The 19,292-nt window shown below is 33.2% G+C and overlaps 1 pseudogene; it reads right to left on the reverse strand.

The window, feature by feature from the left end:
* Positions 1 to 1,731: 1,731 nt before the first annotated feature.
* LOC149571741 (putative strigolactone esterase DAD2) overlaps positions 1,732 to 19,292 on the reverse strand; it is a 144,116-nt pseudogene continuing 126,555 nt past the window's right edge.

The following is a 19,292-nucleotide window of genomic DNA, read 5'->3' on the forward strand; positions in this document are numbered from 1 at the left end:
AGCTTTTAGATTTCTAACAATCGATAATTATATTCTCTGTTTAGTATTATAATAACAGCTTGAACATTTTAAAACAAAACTGAAAAAAGAAAACTATAATCATTGACTTTGTTGGCAAATGTTATAACCAGCAGTTCCTTCACATCCAGTTCTATAATTTCAAACAATTCTTGTTAACTTGCATGAAAGGTAGAACGGGTGGGTAACTTGCAATTTCTATATAAATAAAGTAATTTCTAATCTAATACAACAAAGAATTATAATATAGCATGTGTAACTTCTAAAATAGCTTTCCAATCACCATCTTTTCATAGCATGGATGTAGAATGCAAATCTCACACCCAAAAGATTAATTTTGAGTGACAAAATCAATGTGTTCATCTATAAAGAATTGGCCACAATACAAAGCTTTAATAAATCTTTACGGGTGCATAAATAGTCCACACAACCAAAAACATATGTAAAACCCAATAGTTCCAGTCAACACAAAGAATGCATATGAGATGATTGTCATGTAGCCAAAATACAAGATTCCTAACACAACCTTTGTGATCTCCAGCTTAGTGAAGAAGATTCCTAACACAACTTTTGTGATCTCCAGCGTTGAAGAAATAGAGGCTCGTATAGGTACAGTGCAGAGGAGCCTGAAGTTAGATGAGCTCTACACCACCAATGGTAGTCCTCACTACACAACTGAAAGTAGCAGAAGACAACATTTTTCAACGCCAGAGCCCAATTTGGTTCCTTAATAAACAATGCATGTATATCTTTTGAGCCTTTTACAAAACCGTTTTGAAATCCAAAAAGCACCTCTGCATTTTAATCATTCTTCTTCTTGTGAAGCGAAAATGAAAGTAGGAAAAAATATAAGGAGGCCATGCCCATACGTGGCACATTATCATCTGAATTCGACCATTAATTAGCTCGGCTCCGCACACCCATCTATCTACAAGGGCAATGGATACATGTGAAATTGCAGGCATTTGACGAAGCATGATCATATCTGGCTCACTTTTGTATTAATTGGAGATGTTGACAGACTTGTAGATTGGATAAAAAGTTTTGGTATTGATAGGGCCATGCAATCTACCACATTAAGATGAAGTCACACCACAAAATGCCACTTTCCTTTTGAGCTTTTTCCTTCCTAGAACATTAATTTAATGTGCCGACTTCAACAAAGAAATAATGCCATAAAATATGCCAAGGCAGTCCACCTCTGTAAAAACATGCAAGGAAAAATGTTTTGTAGATGTCAAGTGTTCTGCCTGCAGATAAAATTTAATGCTCTGTACCTGCAAGGCTCCTCAGACCTCTCATTGTATGTGCCTTCTCTAGCCTGGGACGTTGTGTTTTTTCTCTGTCAATCTACCATTAGCCAGTAACATTGTTAAAAAAACATTTTTAAGAACTATTACCATTAAATAATGAGCAAATTTGATTGATTGAACATTAGCATTAAATAGGCCGGTTAAGAAATCTAAATGGTAATTGGTCTCTTGCTAATTGATTAATCGTTGTTTAACTAAAAGCCTCGGCAATAGTTATTGCCATGGCAGGAACTAAATAAAAAATACATATATTCATAAAGTCATAATACCGTAGAAATAACATCAACTGTTACAAATCTTACATACTCAGTTTGCAACACATTAGCTTAATGTCTGACAAAAATATAGTTCCAAAGGGGACATGTACTCCTGGCAAGAATGATCCATGAGTAATGAAATTTCAGTTGCTAAGGGCTGCCTTCAGAGCCTGGATAACCAGAGAAGGAGCACCGAGCTGAGGGAGATGACCCTCTGCGTGCAGTATATTAACCCAAGCCTTCCCTCCAAGGTGTGTTTTGAGGAAATTTGCAACAGGAAGAGGGACTGCCATGTTCTTGTTGCTCTGGATGACATGGCATGGTGCCTTGACATGGCCTAAGATGTCCCTCATGTCACTCTCAAACACTGTCCTTGCTACCCACAGGGCAATGTCTGGCCTCATGTTGAACAAGGTCCTGCTGAACTCTCTAACTGCTGCAGGAACATCTGCACCAACAGCCAAAGGAGCAAATCTAGACACCCAAGTAGCATAATTGGATTCCATGGCAAGGAATAGCTAGTCTATATCCTCTTTTCTGAATCCTCCTTCATACACAATATCATTCAAGTACCTGTGAATCCAAATTTCATAATTGATGTGTCAGTATTACTTAAATGTCAGTCAACAATTATTATAACCTGTGAGTCCAAATTTAACAATTAATGTGTCAGTATTACTTGATGCCAGTCAACAATTATTATAACTCTTCATAACCAATACCATTGAAGTGTAGACAAGATTTTCATAGATTTCTAATTAATGATTCAGATTTTTTTAATGTTACTTTTCTAATATCTTAAGAATGTATCATTGAATGTGATCCAGAACGTAATTTTGAAACAATTACATAATCTATTACAGAAACCTCAAAACTAAGGAATAGAAGTGAGGGTCATTATTTCCAGGCTTTCTAACATCATCTTACTGAAACATACACATTATCAAGCATAAGCCTTCTCTTCATTCCATATACCCTAAAATTAGGCATCTTCCATATCCTAACATTTAATCATTCATTTAGGCCCATAAAAAAAGTTCATTTCCTATTGAAATACACAGTTAGCAAATCTTGGGGAAGCTCCAAGTAGCACCATCTTTTGAAATAAAGAAGGCCTCCTGATGGAAGCAAGGCAACCTATCATGGCAGAGACAGAATGACCCACATACACACATTTATCTATCTTGAGCTCATCTAATATGTCAAGGAGGTCATCAACATAAGCATCAAGACAACTGTACTTTCTCATGTCAAAGTAGTCTGGACAAACACTCCCTGCACACATGAGATCAAACAGCATCACCTTGAAATCTGTTATAAAATATGGAAGGATTCTCTGCCACACCGACTGGTCAGTGCCAAAGCCATGAGACAAAACTAATATTTTGTATTGAAAGCGATTCCATTGAAAACTAACGTGTATGAGGAGTTGTAGGAGATGAGAATGCAGTTATTGCTGTGATCTAATCAGATACAATCCTTTAATTTTAAGATTTGACGGTGATAGATAGCACAATAATTTCAAATCCTGATCATTGCATGACAGAGATAACATGGTTGCAGGGATATAATCAACGCAGAAAAGATATGATTCTTGCAATTCAAGATCCGTGTACCACTCACAGAAAACTGTGATCGGCAAACAATTTACAGACAGCTATTTTCTAGCGTGAGACAATTTCAGATTGCAAGCAATCTCATAGGAAAAGCCTATCGGCTAGGTCAATCTTCATTTAGGAATATGACATGTTTGTTTTATGCATATAAAAAGAAGGATAAAACACCAATTAGAACAATATCATTTTCTCTTGTTTTGTACTTTTGATTTTTTTAATTTATTTTTTTAAACATTTGTCCACTAAATATAAACCTATATGTCAAATGTGGAAGAACAAATACTGCACTAGTAAGTTTCAGAAGTTTTCAAAAGGTAAGGGAATCGGTAATAAATTCAATTAAAAAATTCATTGCTTTCAAATAGTAGGAAACTTTGTAAAACTAAATAAAACCATCTTTTCCAAGATTTGTATTTAGCGATTTGATATTTGTATTCTTTTAAAGAATTACACTTCGTTATTTTAATAAAATCATTTAGATTTTATTTACTATGTGTTTTAATTCAGCATTATTGAAGTGCATTTTAGATTTTGTTACTCCATCTTAAACTATATAGTTAATAAATAGGTATGAACTGGAAGAGGAGATCTATCGGACCAAGCTTCATTGAGGTCTATATGTAGCTTGTAACTATGGTATTGTTGCTTTATTATTCAGTTTAATTGTAGGGAAAATCATTCCCATAAAATGTTTTTAAATCAGTCAAAAGTCAAATTGTATAACATGGAGTGGGATTAATCATTACAATACTTCACATTTTTTGTGATGTGATTTCAAAATAAATTTAATCCTCGGCTTCCTCTAATCAGAGCTTGTTCTATCGTGGCTCTACTTTTGTTCTTACTTTCATGATTTCAATATTTTCAATATCCACTTGCAATCACTCTCCCAATAATATGTCTCAAAGAAAAGAAAAGCAACATTTTCTCTTGCAATTCAAGAATGTCATTCACAACTCCACTACTCTACTTGATTGGACTCCCACTTTGTAATTGTCCAATAGTTACATGTGATCCATATTCTCACTCTCTTATTGCTCTCAACTTATCTAACATGAACTTTCAAGGCACCATCTAGTGGATGTGATAGCTATGTTGTTAAATAATTTCATCATGATTTTGTGGCAACATTTTCCATGTATGGTGTACAAGTGTTATATTTATTGCTTATTTTATTGAAAGTATAAGAGATTGGGAAAAGGGAGAGGTCATATTTTTATTCTTTTTTTGTTGTTGTTGGTTTGTTGTGTACCACCATGAGCCTTTATGAGAAATGTGGCGAGGGCCATAAGGAATATTAACTATTATTTTATGAAAAGTATGTTTTCTTCTAGTTTAATCAGACTTTCCACTATATATTAGTCATCCAATAGTTAAAGTTCTTCATTTTGGAAGTTCCATTAAAACCTTCCACACAATAACAATATCATCCTTATTGAACTGCCAAGAAAGGAAGCCAAACAAGGAATAACAAAAATGCCTTGATTAAGATTTGATGACAATCCCCTTTGCATGCTAGATAATCAGCCATAATGACACCTATTAAGATCACTACCATAAAGAGACCAAAAGGAGCTAAAATTCCATACGAAACTAGTGCAAGTATATACATGGAAACAAATAACATGAGTATCGAAGGTGTGGTGGAAACATTCACATTCCCTAAGCTAAAGAGATTTTGAATTGCATCGCCATTTGTATTGAAAATTAAGCTTGCTAGATCACTGTAATATACATCTGGACACTGTAACTACTTACAATTTCTTGATTTTTTGTTGTAAGACATATTCCACTATTCCTTTCGAACACAATGTATAGTTTGCAAGCCATGTCTAGAGTTTAGGAAAAAATATATTGTTAATGTATGTAGCTTATGTCAAATGACATTTTAATATTACTGATGATTTTAGAGATATATATTCATGGTACTCAGATTATATATATATATTTCTCTTCCTATCCTAATAAAAAAAAATTATTGTCCCACCACCTTATTTTGGCATGTCAAGTCATGCATTGTTTAAGTGTTTATTTTATCTAATATGCTCTTATTAACTTCATAATTTGTTGTTTTGTTTGTGGGTCTTACCCATATATATTCTCTCCCTATCCTAATCAAATTTTTTTATTGTCCCACCACCTTATTTTGGCATGTTGAGTCATGCATTGTTTAAGTATTTATTTTATCTAATATGTTCTTATTTAACTTCATAATTTGTTGTTTTGTTTGTGGATCCTACCCCTCCTCTTTCATTCGGGTTACATATACACTAATCAAAGTTAATAATTAAATTAGGGTATAGGCAAGTCATCAAGTGTCCCATCAGGAGTCATGTGCTCGATGGGACGTGACTCTAATGTGGAGTCATGTTCCATCGGGGACGTGACTCAAACATATATTTAAATACCTTTGGCAGTGTATATGTAGTGTAGTGAAAAATATTTTATGTGATCAGTCTTCCATGTTTTAATCTTCGTCATTGTCTTCTCCTAGTGACATCATCCATCTACATTAAAGTTCTTGCAAAGGTTATAATCTCAATCTGATAATTTCAAGAGATATAATGGACATATCATTACAACAATATTATTGTCCACATTAGTTTGATCCTTAGAATTTAGAAAACCTTATAGACATTGTGGGTTGTATGTCTATATATGTATTGATTCTTATTATGAATACATTTTGGGTCAAGATGAGTTGATAAGATTTGATTTACTCCACAACCTAATCACACGAGTTATTGAAGACCAAAGCATAAATGTATGGATCAAAGAAGCTATGTTAGATCCCCTCCTAGAAAACATGAGAATGATCCTTGTGATTATAATACCCTTTAAATTTTGAGATATAACACATTAAAAAGTTTAGTTTAATTCTAGAAAGTGTGAGACACAAAAACTATACATGTAATTCATAAATGAAAAATAAATTAAATCTTCTGAAGAAAGAAGGGAACCCCTGCATAGATTGAGAAATATTTTTTTTGTGGCCTTCAAATTCAAGGTGGTATTATTTGAGTATTCATGATTTAAAATGATTATTTTGCAACTAAAATGAAATTACATTGTTCCAACAAGTTACATTAGGCCACAAGTTTGTCTCTCCTATTCACATACAATGCTAAGAAGTCCTAAAATTAGTAAGTTCAATAATAAGTTTAAGCCTTAAAAATCATAAAATAAATCATATTCTAGGAACAATTTAGGATTCAATTGGGAAAAATGTTTCATTCAAATAGTGTTCATGCAGACACGAATATACACATAAACAGGGTTATCTGGTCGTACTAAAATGAAGAATATCATGCAATAAATTTTAGAAAGAAATTAATAGTTTCAAAATTACATGTAGCCAAGTTAGCTACACAAAAATTGTGTAAAGGATCTATATTTGAAAATGCAGTCATTACCATAAAATATTATTAATACAAAGAAGACCAAAATCAAATAAGATAATTTTTTACCATATTCATAATATATTCATTATGTATAAAATAAATCCCTTATAATATCCAATTTTATTTTGCTCTATTGAAGAGATAGAAAATGAGTAAAACAATCAACTATTAACAAGATGTCCAAAAACTGAGACTTAGTATTTTGATCCCATAACATAATGCACTTGAGATTCAATCTATTAATATCAATTTTGGAAGGGTCAGCTTAATCATTTGCATAGCCCATAAAGTATTCAAAAACATTACAAATAGAAATGAACTTATATGCCAAGAAATTGATTATTTTATCATATCATTTTCGTCACTTTTATATTCATCATCATCTCTATCCTTGCTGCAAAAACATGTACAATAAGTCATCCATTTTCAATTTATCCATATATATTTCAATGGGCTAAGTACAAGTGATAAAAACTTATAATAATCAACCATTTCAAAATCCTTAGTTGAAATGTATGAAGCTACGTGCAATTTTAGGAAGAGTTTGATGGATATATGTGCATTTATAATTGTAAACAAGCACAAGGCAATGCAGGCAAGAAATCAACAAATAGAGAAACACATAGGAAAAGCCTTTTCTATAAGAATTCAAGGGAAACTTAATGATCTACCCAATCAAAGAATAGTTCAAAAATCATCCCAATTGCCAATATTTGGTGAAATTAACCAATCCATATGAATAAAAATAAGGAAAAAAAAGCTTCTCAAACTTCAGACATTTGAAAGAAATTTACCAAATAAAACAAAAAAATTCAAAATGTTTTACCAAATTCAAAACTATTTCGTTCGTGTCACCGCATCTAGAGAGAATTCACAAAATTAGTTACAAAAAAAAAATTAAAACAAAAAATTCATCCATTCAAGAAAAAAATAATGGAAAATATTTATTTGGCCAATTTAAATTAATTTTAAAAATTATTTCATTCTATAAGAAATTGGAAAAAGTAAATAAATAATAAGCTACATTTGGAGATCAATTAACCACTTCGAGGATACAACTATTGCATCTGAATAAGTATCAGGGACATATTTTGAGCTACCTCTTTAGATGTTTTGTTTGAAGAAATGTGGATTGCAATTGAGCTCGCCATGACAATTAGAACCCTAGAAGTGGATGTCAAGAAGCGAAATAGCAATACTAAGAAGCAAAATAGGCATCCCCCAAAAGTAGTACCCCTAGGACCCTTATCCATAGAATAGTAAGGCCCTACTAAAATTTGCAAGAAGATTGAGAAAAATCTCACAAAAAGGATAATTTTTAAGATGTCTATAATAGAATTAATTTTTACCAATCAAATGATAATAGAGAGAAAAGCTTACCATTATTCTTGCAATCAAAGATAAATCTTAAGATTCAGAGGGTTCTCAATGTTGATATAGAACTACCACAAATAAATTTGCCCCACCAAAACTATCACGAAGACTAATAAGATTAAGCAAAAATAAGTGTTATACATGCAAGTGCCCCAGTACACATGTATGCAAAATGTCAGAATTAGGAGCTAACCATGTGAAGCATTTGTAGAATGCCAAATATGAGAGGAGGTTTGCCACATAGCCAACAAGCTACCTATTTTAGTGCGAATTTTTTAAGGAAAAAAAAACTACCAAGAAAATACAACAGAGCCAATAGAAAAATAGAAATAAAAACTTCAAAATTTCAATTTAATGGAAAAACATTTCCAAACCATAGTATAAAGGAAATTATTTGGCAGTTCATTTTTTGAGACATACACTAATAGTGAAAAGCAACTCAAAAACATTAGTCTCCAACCTAAACATAGGGACTAATGATTATTGATATACCTAAAGATCATTTCCATTATTAGAGTTAAACAAGTGCTGATGTATGGGAACAATACTAGCACTTGCATGGAGAATATGTGCAAGAGTATAGTAGATAGTTATATGAGGTTGTTTTCATAAAATTTGAATTTTTAGTTAAAAAGCCATAGTATCTGTATTACAAATCATCTTTGTATTAATATAATTTGTACACCATTCATATTATGAAATCTTGTGAAATTTAATGCTTCAAGTATTATTTTTCTCTTACATCATCTGAGGATCAACTTTGTAGACTCTTGAGTTTTAAATGATATGATTCATATAAATATATGAGAAATAGAAAGACATATTGCACTATTTGTAAGAGGTTGATATTTTATTAAAATTAAAAAATAAATATTGAAAATTTAATCTAATAAAGGTTTTCATGGTTTTGTTACTTAAGTTCAAATTTATAATATTATTTCATAAATAATTAATAGCATATGTTCTCAGTAGGGTAGCTTTTTTATTCTAATTCTAATTAAATACTCCATACAATCGAGTCATGACATACTCTAGTTGTTGATACTTATAAAACATAGTTACAAATATTCTATGATTATAATTAATTACTTAAAATGATTATAAAAATTAATTTTATAACTGTTATTTATACAAATTGACAAAATGAATATCATTCAATCTTAAACTTTCAACCACAATGTTAAACTTATACTTTTATCAATTAATTAAATAATATTATAAAATATTATGAATGACACAAAATCCTCCATATGATTAAAAGACTGTCAAAACTTAATGATGTGAATGTAATTCTCTCAAATAAAAGAATAGAAGTAAAAATAGAGAAAATAGATAAAATCATAGGTACTTTTTTTTTTAGAGTAAGGAGGGGCTTCCCAGAGGCATTGTGAAGGAGCCATTCGTCCTATAGTTGAAATCGGTGGGCATCAACTCTAGTAAATGGGAATGAATCAAAGTCACTTATGATTATATCTCCTCTGTTGCAACTTCCATTTCCCCTCTTTTGTACTGTACAAACATGCAAATAATTTCTTGTACAGAAGTGCAAACTCACCACAGGTAAAGTTCTCATTTTGGGGTTGATGTCTTCTAATTTTGGAAGCAACCCATCCAAAGACTCTTTGTTTACATTGCATTTCTCTCTCTTTTACTCCAAAACGTCTACAATAACTTATAAAGCTCTAAATTACATTCTTTCAGTTACCATGAGAACATTATATATCATTTGATGAAATCCTATATGTTGAGTGGAACTGAACTTTTCTTTTTTTAATGTTTTGTACAATATGAAATGGTGAAGGAAAGAATCGAATTAGCACAACCAAGTTGTAAAGTTTTCAATGAGATTTCTTGAAAGACGGGTGTTGTAAGCTTTGATAGGGTAAAGTTTCTGGCAACTAAGTACTTATGTGAGAAAAAATCATTGGACTATTGCCCCCATGAAAAATCCTATCAACTAATTAATTTAGAATATTTTTAAAGTAAATTGAATAACTGAAGAGGTGAATTTTCAAGAAACTATTATATTAAATAAGAATGTTTCTCATGGTGATGCAAGAGCATCCTAGGTAGTCCACAATCCTGTATGCAGGGGCTTCAAGCTAAGAATGATGGACTGATGGTTTTTACAATTGGAGATATGTTTGAGGCACATCAGGGAACCTTTTCCTAAGTGTGCATGATGATTAGAGTAATTGTCTTGAAGTTAGAGCCATTTTGGTGATTGTTGGTCACGTGTTCTTGATTTACTGACAGACCTTGGAGATTGTATTCATGACCTTCAATCTGAGGGAGTTGACATGTGCACTCATGGATTGAATTGATGGATGGCATGTGGACCTATGTCTGAGGGAGTGTACTCTTATGTTGTCATTTGAGTTAGTTATGCATTGTAACTTTGGGGCTTGTCCTAAGTATTTAGTTATTTCATGTATTTAATGTTGCCAAGTTGACTTGTGGTTTGAGGGTGTATTTAATGTGAGTGTTAATTTAATGTTGCCAAGTTGACTTGTGGCTTGAGAGTGTATCTAATGTGAGTGTTAATTTAATGTAAGGGTTTCTAGGCTTAATTTTGGCTTGGTTTAATATAAGTAGAGGGTCTTGTCTTGTCTAGAGTCATTATCATTCAACATGGAGAAGATGGAGTAGCTGAGAGGAGTGAATTTTAGTAGATCTAGTAGCTAACTGTGAGATTGGGAAACAAGAAGGTTGCTTGGTGGCTTGTGAGCACAAGTTTAGATTCTTCTTGGGGTTTTCTACCAAATTGTAGCTGTGGGCAAGCTGGGATTTGGATCTTGTAGGGTCTTGCAAAACTATTATTGTAATTGTTGTTGTATTTGGCCATAACCTAAAAGGCCTTAAAGTTGGGCATGTTGAATGTAAATCTTATGATTCTATCAAGAGAATTGATGTTGTTTTGGATATAAATATCCATGTTTTTGTGTATATTCCATTGTGTGATTATTTCTTAGGGGCTAGGATATACCCTTTGGGGATTCTCTTGCCTTGTACATCATCAAGTGGTATCATAGCTAGTTGATCTTGTGGTTGATCTGGTGGATCTAGTTGATCTTGTGGAATTGTTTCTTTGGGTTTATGAAGATCTTGGAAGATGCCTCTAAGAATATTGGACCCTAGGGCGATTGATGATCTTAATGAAGCTATGGACACTAAAATTTTAGAGAAGACTATATCTAATTTTAGATATGAGATGGAGCTAATGAAGAATGATATGGTCATTGAGATCATGAGAGCTATAGCTGGTGTATCAAGGAATGTGGGTACTAAAGATGGTTATGGGTACTAGTGGTGAAGACAAAACTAATTGCATGGAGGGGCCTGTGGAAGACAAAGTTGGTCGATTGGATAGATCTAGAACCCAGATGAAGCTAAGGCACAAGATGGATGTTTCTGATTTCTCAGGTACTTTGAATCTTGAAGACCTAATTGATTTAATTGGTGAACTAGAAAACTACTTTGAGTTAGAGGATATTGGAGATATGCTCAGAGTGAGATTAGCACAAACTAAGCTAAAAGGACACGTTTCCCTTTGGTGGAAAGAATTACAAAGAGATAGAGAAGAGGAAGTGAAATAAAGATCATTAGGGATTGATGGTGACACAATTGAAGGCTAAGTTCATTCTTGCTGATTATGAACTTGAATAATTTAAGAGATTGTAGAATATGAAATAGAAGGATATGACTATGAAAGATTACACTAAGGAGTTCTACAAGTTAATTGTCTAGTATGGACATAGAGAACTTTGTAAGGAAAAGGTGGCTAGATATATCAATGGTTTGAAATTCAGTATCTAGGATGAGATTGGTATGCTAAATATTGCTTTAGTTGAGGAAGCTTATTAGTATGTTCTAAGGGCAAAAGAAAAGTTAAAGAGAAGACACCAAGGTAATCCTGAGGTAAGGAAAAGAATGAATACTCTAAGAAAGATAAAAAAAATTGTTGGAGATGAACCAAAATCTGTTGAGAAAAAGAGAAGAATGGGTAAGGTTGTATTTAAAGATATGTGCTACAGATGTGGAGAAGAAGGTCACAGATCTTTTGAATGTCCCAATGTGGATAGAAATGTTGGTGATAAAAGAGTTATGGTGAATGAGGTTGATCACTCAATGAATGAACCTACAGTGGAGGCGAATAATTTGTTGATTCCAAGAGTGTTAATTGGTAAGAAGGTATTGGAACCTTATCAAAGGAGGAATCTATCAAAACTCATTGTAAGTTTGGAGGTAAATGTAGGAATTTAATTGTGGATTGTGGTAGTATTGATAACATAGTTGTTGAGGAGATGATTCATAAACTTGGTTTGAAGAGAATGAGACATACTTGTCCTTATAAGATCAATTGGTTACAAGATGGGTATGTTTTGGAAGTAAGAGAGCAATGTCTTGTTAATTTTTATTATGTGATATTGTGGACATGAGTAGTAGTCACATATTACTTGGTAGATCTTGGTAGTATTATTAGAGGGTCATGTATGGTTATGTCAAGAATGTGTTTACTATTAAGAACGGTGGTAGGAAGCATTCCCTAATTTCTTTGCAGAATACAAAACTTAGAAGGAGGAACTTGATTTTTGGTAGTTGAGTTGAGTTGAAGGATTCTCAAAGGGTTAGAGGAAAACATGGAAAATAGACCTATGGTACACTAAGGAAGGATGAGAAGAAGCAATGCAAATAATTGACAGTTGCAGCAAACAATTTGCAGAAGTGGAACAAAGGTAAAAGTGTGTGTGTTGATAACTTGGATGATATGTGTGTGAAGAAATAGTTTGAGGTTTATGCATTGAACCTTTAAAGATGTTCTTCCAGATACTAAGAATATCTTTCTTTGTGCCTAGGGTGTTTGATGAAGGATCATCCTAGGGTTATGAGCTTATAATGATGGACTGATGGTTTACATAGTCGAGGATATCTTTGAGATATGTTAGGGAACCTTCTCCTAAGTGTGCATCATGATTGGAGCAATCGTCTTGAAGTTAGAGCCATTTTGGTGACTATTGATCATGTGTTCTTGATTTACTAGTAGACCTTGGAGATTGTATTTGCAAGCTTCAATTCAAGAGATTTGACATGTGTGCTCTTGGATTTGGATCAATGGATGGAACATGGACCTATGTCTTAGGGCATGTACTCTTATGTTATCATTTGAGTTAGTTCGTTGTAAACTTGGGGATTATCCTAAGTATTTAGTTGTTTCATGTATTTAATGTATGTTGCCAAGCTGACTTATTTCTTGAGGGTGCATTTAATGTAAGCATTAATTTAATGTAAGGGCTTCTAGGTTGACTTGTGCCTTGGTTTAGTATAAGTAGAGGATCTTGTCTCATTTAGCATGGAGAAGATGGAGTAGGTGAGAGGAGAAAAGTTTAGTAGAGCTAGTAGCTATGTGTGAGCTTGGAAAACAAGAAGGTTTCTTAGTGGTTTGCAAACACAAGATTAGATTATTCTTGGGGTTTTCTACCAAATTGTATATTTGGGCTAGTTGGAGTTTGGATCTCGTAGAGTCTTGCAAAACTACTATTGTAATTATTGTTGTATTTGGCCATAACTCAGAAGGCCTTGTAGTTAGGCATGTTGGATGTAAATTGTATGAATTGTATGATTATATCAAGAGAATTGATGTTGTTTTCAATCTAAATATATGTGTTGTTGCATATATTTCGCTATGTGGTTATTTTTTGGGGGCTAGGACATCTCCTTTGGGAGTTCTCCTACCTTGTACTACATCACATAGGATACAAGGATTTAATATTTTCTTTCAACCTTAATGTTGTTAGGAGGGATATATGGAAAATTAACTTTTTTTTATATGAAGCAAGAGAAGAAAAAGAGTGAAAATATGTACATCATGAGGTGTAGAAGAAGACTTGTATGCTTTAGTGGGTGAAGAAAAGGAAAATGCTCTAATAGATTAGAGAGTGAAGAAGAGTGGCTTCAATAGGAGGAGGAGAATTTGTGAAGGCCCGAGAAAATATGACAATCATTCTAAGCAAGATATGGTGAGCTTCCTAAAGGAGGTAGAAAAGAGGAGTTTTAGCACCACGCCAACTACAATGATAGAAATCAATGAAAAATTAATTAAAGAGGTTAATGAGAGAATCTTTGGCAAGAAAAAATAGGATGGGGAGATGAGAAAGAATATTAGATTATGGATCAAGAAACAAGAGTTGGTATGGAAAGTTTAAGCAGAATGGGAAGGGTTTGTATAGGTTATGGGAACCACCTTGGATTACCAATCATAAGAGTTAGAGGCCACTCTCCAACGTCCAACCCTTTTCAAAGATACGAGAAATCCTAGGAGGTGTATTAGAAGGAACTAGATCAAGATGCATGAAGGGGCCCCAAAGGAACATAGTCCCAAGATGTGGGAAACATTGGCTAGAAGCTTCATAAGTATAGAAACTCTAATATCTCAAATAGGTTTGTAATTGTTCATTTGGATGATGAGAAGCTAGACAAGTGTTAGCATTATAAGGTCCAAGATTAAGGAGAGGTGGGGGAAATTAGTAATCTACCAAATCTAAACTTGTATTAATCATGCAGCCCAAAATATATCATTTCATTAACCATTCAATCACATTCATTAACTTATGACATATAAAGCAATAAATAATGAGGAAAAAAAACCATCCACACAAATAAAAAAAGAACACTAGTATTTTTCACATGAAAACCCTTGATTATAGGGAAAAACCACAACAAGAACTAGTACCCACAAATATTTGCACACTTTTGAACTATGTCCAATTAATGGCCTATTCTTGTTAAGAGCTTTACAAAATGCCCTATTAGGAGAAAACCTGGTTAGGAGTGACTTGGTTACAAAATTTGTCTCTAGCCTTGTTAGGATCTATTCCCTATTTGGAGTGACCTTGTTAAAGTATATCAAACTCACATTTAGCCACCCACTGAAGTGATTTAACTTCAGACCCATTAGATCCTACTCAATCTGGTAGGAGTGATCTGATCAAGGAATTTTCTTAGAGATTATGTTATGATTCAACAAATGAAAGTAATATGAGAATAACATTGGTATCTTGCTTGTACATACCTGGTTAAGCATAATCTCTACTTCTCTTGTAGACAACCAGCACATTTCTCAATCACACCTAGTATTCACAATCTACAACTCCATCAATTCATCAAATTGATTGAAAATACATCCTTTACTAACTATGGAAGCCATTTCCTTAAAAAAAATGTATTACCTTTGAATTTTACTTACCACTTCATCCAAATCACCAAAATGTATTACCAACCCCTAATCAATCATTGACCAAACTTTATCAGCCTTCATAAGCAACCACATATCATTCCAATCAGGAATACTCAAAAATTTTCACTTTTTCCAACATGCTTCCATGACTTTAAGTAATTTGATTGCCACAATCGGTATGAGGTCATCTCACCATTACACATCATTCTACAATATCATCATGACACCTTGATCATGAAAACATTCACCGATACCAACTAAATCATTATTGATTAGGATCTAACATCAATTGTTCTAAATACTATGTCAATTTTTCACAAAATAATATTCAATCCATTTAAGCTATGTCTTCTGGTACATCAATCATTAGATGATTGCAACAACACTCACATAGATTAGTCTAGATAATATAGAGTGACCCACAACACCTAAATCCACATAGAGTTGATCTATCAAATAAAGTCACTCATCATCTATCATTGTTTGTACTCTCAGTTGTACTATCATCCTTAAATTGATCATGAATCATTTCATAGTTGTTTCTAGTCTATGTAATCCAACACATAGCATCTAGAGACATCTTTGAGTCTCTCATTTGAGTCACATACTCCAATTCAATATTGTTACAACATTGGATGTACCTACTCATGCTCTCAGTAGGTCATCTGGTAACAAACAATACGAAGTTGACATCAACAACAACACAATAATTGATCATCTTAGCATCAAAATTACGTTTCTTTAATTTCAAGTAGTACAACTTTTGGAGACCATCACTCATTGCTAGTTGCTCTGATTTGCTAGTATAAGCCCATATTGGAAATGCCACACATTTTTCTATAGTTCCTCATTGTGCAAACTCTAGGTGACTAATGTTTGACCCTTTTTGGAGGCTCTAAAGCCTTCAAAGTTGAGTTAAAAGTTTTTATACCCTGCTACCAATACCCAAAAAAAATCAAAAACTTGATAAATAGACTTGATCTTGAAATGATACTTTATAAGGGAGCCTCTTATATCTAAAATGAACCTCCAAAAGAGAAAATAGAATATTTTGAGCTCAAATGACTGACTAATTAAAAATAGTAATCTTCCAAAAAGAACAACTCTACACTTAGATAGTTCTTATTGAAAAAGATAAAACAAAAACATTTCTGGATGATGTGAGATTGCCCTTACACCCAAGATGCTCCTGCATTAGACACCTAGGGTAATTCAAGAAGTGGCCCTATCATGACTCAGGTTTTTAGAGGAAAACCAAGATGGTCAACCTTCTCCATTGTTAGTCATGATGAATCTTCAATATTTATTCCTTTCCATTTGACCGAATATTCTTCATATGTCCTACTTTTTGTGCTTATGCCAAGATGATTGCCCAAACTGTCTTCAATCTCTTTTGTAGCCAAAGTAGTTGTTGGAATACTCCACTATGATTCTATGACCTCATATTCAACACCTCCTCTATGATACTCTATCAGATATGAAATGTTAAACATTAGTGAAATATCTAGTTTATTGGGAAATTCTACTTTAGAAGCATCTCCTGAATTATGCTTCTTTAGTATTATGCATGGTCCAAACTTTTTCATCTTTAACTTATTATGTGTACCCACTCCTTTCTAAAATGAACCATGAATTCATCTCCAACCTTAAACTCTTTATGCCTCTTTTTCTCATCTTCCTTGGTCTTGTATCATGTATTCATTTTAGTAATGTGTTTCTTCACTTCCTCCTACAAGTTCTTCAAGTGTTATGAAAAGTCTTCATCTTCAACACTACTTGTCTCCGCTTTGTCCAACTTCCTTAATTCAAAAGCATTTATAGGACTACTTTCATAGACTATTTGGAATGATAATTTATCAATGGCTTTATTGATATAATTATTGTATGCAAATTATGCCTATGATAAAATCAAGTCTCATACATTTAGTTTACCTCCAACCAAATATCACAACAAGTTTCTCAAACTTCTATTCACCACTTTTATCTATCCATTAATTTGTAGGTTATGTGTTGAGCTAGTTGTAGTTTCACAACGCACCTCCCATTTTGAGTCCAAAATGGGGACCCTCTCCATCAGGCAAGGAATTCCATTCTCTAGAACAAGGCACCACGTCGGGTACCTTGGTGAATAAAGATCTTCCTCTGAGTCTAAGTCGCTATAGGGTGTCTAGTTAGTCAATCTCAAACAATGCCAATTGGTCAGAAGGTCAATTTTTTCCTAAGTTAGTCAAAAGTGCGCATAAGCACACCTTACACATAAGTGTACCTTGCGCACCTATGCACCCATTAAGGGTGTACAATGTGCCCCCATAATGTGTAGAACCCCAAAGTGTACACCCTTATATGGTGTGAGCTTGGGAAAAAGAATAGATAAGTCCACACCAACCGCTTTGTGTGCATGTTGGTGTTAGAAATAGGGATTACTGGGGGGGGGGGATCAATAATCTACAAAATTTAGTCACCAACTGGATATTCTTATTTACTTTAAACCATGTATAACAAAGCAATAAATTAATGTTGAATAGTAATAATAGTAATGCACAAAGATAACTCATAAACACCATATTTTGTTAACTAGGGAAGCCCTGGCCAAGGGAAAACCCTAGTGGGGATGATACCCACTAGATAATATATTACTATATAAGTTCCTTGTTAGAGGATAGACCCTATTAGGAGTCAATGAGAAAATTTAGTATAAGCAATCCTATTAGGAGACTTTGAATCCATGTTAGGAGTTGTGCTAACCTTGTTAGGAGTTGTAGTACAATGTATGCAAGAAGAGCCCACTACCCAAACATACAATTTCAACTATAAGAAGAGCTCACTGCTCAAACAAATAGTTTGTTGTTATTTTCTTCTTTCCTTGGCTGATCTTTGATCTTCAACTTGATCTCATATCACCAAATAACTCATATGACACTTCACATATAGTCACAATTCATAGCTCATACTTTCACTTTTGCTTCCATATCCAGATTACACTCTTCTTATCACAAGTAGTCCTTTGCATAAAAATCATGCCTTTACACAAATTACTGTTGGGTTGGCTAAGACCACAATTCACTTTTCCAAGTTAGAGTGAACATCTAGGATGTCATCCCTAATTGGACAAGTAGTTGTTTTGTAAATAAAATAGTTCTTTCCTTCAATTTTGCTGTCCTACATCATCAAAATATGATTATCTCTATTTGTATAGTCTATACAAACTTTCAAGGTATCCACATCATCACAAACATGTATACTATCTCCATGTAACTTCACTAGTCACAATATGATGTCTGCAACATGTTATAAACAAAAAAATACACTATTGTAAACCAAATTCTATACTTAGACAATTTTTTGTTTACCAAACAATAAGTATCTTTATTTCTGAGGTTTCCTATCAACATTCACATCATGTGTTGCCATTAATGACAACAATTACATATCACAATTAGCCAATTGCCAATAATTTTCCCTTTGGCATTGATGGCAACAAAGTAGGGAAAATTAGCTAAGTGACAAAAAAAACTTAACATAAACAATGTATAAACATTACATCTATTACAACTTGTTCAACTTAACATATATGCTCCCCCTTACAATATACTTTATACTTCTACAATCTTCACATATGTTTCTCCCCATTGTATCTCTCCCAACAATCTCTCCTTTTGTCATGTATACAATTTTCATATCTCTCCCCCTTTGACATCAATGACAAAGGTCAAAATGTCAAGATTCTATCCAAAAACTGTTAAAATTGCTGAAAATGTTGTCTTTCCTTATGCTGATATTATCTTCATACAATCATCAAAAATGATCTTTAGATTGTCCATACTTTTGTTCCATGTCTCCTTGGTAGATTCAATTGATGTGAGAATTGCACATAAAGCATATGATGCAATCTCAACTACATTGATATCTAAATACAAAAAGCTTGTATATGTGTCCTTGGTCTTGACACATTCCTCTAGCTACTTCTCAACAAAAGATAACTTTAGAACAATGGATTCTCTAAAATTAGATATTCTTTTCAAGATTTTGCTCTTTCCAAAGTTCCAATTTCCTGATGTCAATGTGAACATTAGCAATTT

Source organism: Cupressus sempervirens, chromosome 2 (genome assembly GCF_028749045.1).
Source record: "Cupressus sempervirens isolate cs-2001-9-10 chromosome 2, ASM2874904v1, whole genome shotgun sequence".
NCBI classification, from domain to species: Eukaryota; Viridiplantae; Streptophyta; class Pinopsida; order Cupressales; family Cupressaceae; genus Cupressus; species Cupressus sempervirens.